The sequence below is a fragment of the Aplysia californica genome, unplaced genomic scaffold (assembly GCF_000002075.1).
Source record: "Aplysia californica isolate F4 #8 unplaced genomic scaffold, AplCal3.0 scaffold00990, whole genome shotgun sequence".
Classification (NCBI taxonomy): domain Eukaryota; kingdom Metazoa; phylum Mollusca; class Gastropoda; order Aplysiida; family Aplysiidae; genus Aplysia; species Aplysia californica.
The window spans coordinates 40,749-44,042 of record NW_004798260.1 but is presented as its reverse complement, the minus strand read 5'-3'; the positions used below and the strand labels follow the sequence as shown (position 1 = coordinate 44,042).

Sequence of the window (3,294 nt, the reverse complement as noted above, 5' to 3'; positions counted from 1 at the left end):
TTTAAAACAAAAAAAAAAAAGAAAAAAAAGAACCCCCAACAAAGCAACAACAACCAAAAAAAAAGGCCAAACAAAAAAACCCCAAACTGTTTACGTGTGCAAAATGATGTTTCATCATGTTCTGGTGTTAAATTTATTCATTTCGTTTGTAGTTTTGCGCGCCCATCCTATATAACTGGAGGGCATGCGGGGAGTAGCAAGCCATGCGTATACAACAAGCGATTCTTTTGTTCCGTGCGCTTTCTTCAAACACCAGGCGAGCGAGACGATTCATCAAGACAAGGGTGAGTGACATACATTCGCAGAATATTCTCAAATTTTCTTTCTTGTATTGTGTTTTTTCTGTCTGTTCGACAGGCTTTTTTTTCTCTGGGCCTTAAACTAATCTAAACAAACTTTTTAGCATCTGGACACATTTTGGACCCCACAATTGGGGGGGGGGGGGGGGGGGGTGTAAACACAAACCAGTTACTAATATTGTTCACTTTCTCATGGTGGGTGGTTGGCGGTTGCTCTGGTGTGGTTTGCCTTCTTCTTTTCTATCAAACACCTATCGTCCTTATCTTATCTCTCCCCCTTCTTCTTGGATTTGTTACTCTGTTGTATCACATTTAACTTTCGGCACTTATATGATCTAATTGTGTTGCAAGTGCCATAAAACTCTTACTAAAACTAAAAAAATTTTCTCTTGCGCACAGTTTCATGCAAGGTTTAAAAAAAGCAAAACAGTCGGTTGTATTGCTCTGCTTTTTCCATTCCACGCAGATTTGTATTTTGACTATACTGTCTTTTCATCTGCACGTTAAACGGTTTATTCAGAACAGGTAATTCCTTTGAAAATGAAATGGTATAGGTTTAACGCCCCTTTCAACACTATTATGTTGTTTAAGGGGCGGGACCTCCTAGTTTAACGTCCGTCTCCGACAGGACCGAGCCAAGTGGGAAGTTCGTGTAAAGTGCCTTTCCCAAGGACACAACGTCGGACCGAGCTGAGGCTCGAAACCCCGAACTCGCGATCTCACGATTACGAGTCCGGTAGCCTAACCACTAGGCTACCGACGCCACGGTTGGGAATTTCTTTGATCATTATTGGAATAATATAGCACAATTTCTGACCTGAACATTCAATTGTACAGTAAGGTAGGCATTTGGGCATTGAGTTTTAAAAAGTCATTTTTGAGGATTCAAAAGCATGGAAAAAGCATGCAGTGCGGAGAAAAATATGAGCGCTTGTATGAAATAGTCGTTTTTGTTGAAACGAAGTCACCTCGGTAATGTAAACTATTCTAAATAGTATATTATTTTCAAGCAAGGCCATTTTATTTTTACAATATAGGAAGCGACGAAATTAATAGCAGCTTCGATTTCCGAAGGGTAGTAGAATTTCAAACCCATCTGCAAATTCCCAGCGCATTTAGTCAAGAGATGAGTGAGGTATAAAAGTGCAGAAGAGGGCACGAGATGGTAACAGATGATAGCAACTGTACCGCCATGTCTATGATTCCATGGCATCGTGGGGGGAATCAGATGCTAGTCAAAATAATGAAATGAAAAGAAAAAAATTGACGTTTTTTCACCTGTTGGACTTAAAAAAATATAATTCTTTTTCTTTTTTTCTTTTCCCTGTCTTTAATAATTTTTGGTAAGTGTTTTACTGCGCTCGCAACTGTATGAGGTCATACCCAGGTGACCAGAAAAAAGTTCGTCCAAAAGAACGCCGATAAAACCCTTATGAAAATAAATGTTACAGACACCACAGTTTGCAGAAACACGGTAGATCTATCTACATCTATCCGGATTTATTGTGTATTTATAACAATAGAATATGGCTGCCACAAACAGAGTTAAAAACTATCTTCCAGACACCCCCAATTTCGAGTAAAGCACACCCTGACACACTGAGTGAAACTGACAATCAAGCACTGACACTGCTCGGGGAAAATCTCTCTTGTGCCCTCCTTTATAGTTTCTCTTAGTATTGGCTGCTTTCAAAGGCTTTTCTATACACTCTGTCCTTCGTTTTAGTTTTGGTGGAGGTTTTACGGCGCTCGCAACTGCATAAGGTCAAATGAGCGCCAGAAGATTAGAGGTGTTACAAGAGAGTAACAAACACAAAAAAGAAGAAGTGGAGATAAGGACGACAGATGTTTGATAGGAAAGAAGAAGCAAACCACACCAGAGCACTCGCCAACCACCCACACTTTGTCCTTCAAAAACCCCAAACGGTGAAGGTCCAGTGGACTCAAGTCCGGTTCGTTTGGGGTCCAGTAGGGTCCAGCCAGACTGACTGTTCTGTTTTAGTTTTAGTAAGAGTTTTACGGCACTTGCAACACAATAAGGTCATATAAGTGACGAAGATTAGAGGCGTTACAAGAGAGTAACAAACATAAAAAAGGAGGAGAGATCAGGACGATGGATTTGATAGGAAAGAAGGAGCAAACCACACCAGAGCACCCGCCAACCACCCACACTTTGTCCTTCAAAAACCCCCAACGGTGAAGGTCCAGTGGACTCAGGTTCGGATCGTTTGGGGTCCAGTAGTGATCAACCAGACTGACTGATCTGTAACCAAAAAGGTTGTTGGTCGAGCCTAGAACAACCTTGGCCTTATGATGAGCAGCCATATCTATCTGGGAGTGCTGGTTCTTTCTCCTTTCAACATAAACAAATTATAGTCGCTCTTATCTACCATAAGACCAGGGGTGTGACGGAAAGACAGCATGCAGTAAGAGGAGCCAACGAGCGGAAGTAGAAAAGCAGCAGAAAGAGTCAGGAGCCCAGAGGAGAGGGCAAAGGGTGGTGTTTGGGGGGGGGGGGGAGGGAGGGGTTGTGAGTGGAGACGAAAGCAGACGACAGAACATGATAAGGGAGCAGGAAAAGAGAAAGCAGGAAAGGAGGCAAAAGGATATTTTTAAAAATTTTAAAAGAAAAAAACATTTTTCGTCGTTGTCCCTATTGGAACCTGGGACCGATTTCATGAGAGGCCACTTAAAAAAAATTATAAAAAATAATAATAATTGAAATGATAATAATGATAACGATTATGATAATAATGATAATGATGATGCTGATGAAGATGATGATGGTGATGATGAAGGTGATGATGATGATGATGATGATGATAATAATAATCATCATCATCATTCACCATCATCATCCTCATCATCTTCTTCATCATCGTTATCATAACATCTAGGCCACGAGAGCCCTCAGTTATTTAGTTAAAAAAGAGACTAGTTGTCCTGTATTCTTCACTTCTCAGTTGTCGGTTGCGCTGATGTAACGATTTGGGGG

General features: G+C 41.0%; 1 protein-coding gene across 1 annotated transcript in view; it reads left to right on the top strand.

Annotated features, from left to right (window-relative positions):
• Positions 1-175: 175 nt before the first annotated feature.
• LOC101858224 (fibrinogen C domain-containing protein 1-A) overlaps positions 176-3,294 on the top strand; it is a gene marked incomplete in the record, with an annotated part of 13,974 nt that continues 10,855 nt past the window's right edge. Inside the window, 1 exon segment of the mRNA XM_005111036.3 lies at positions 176-284.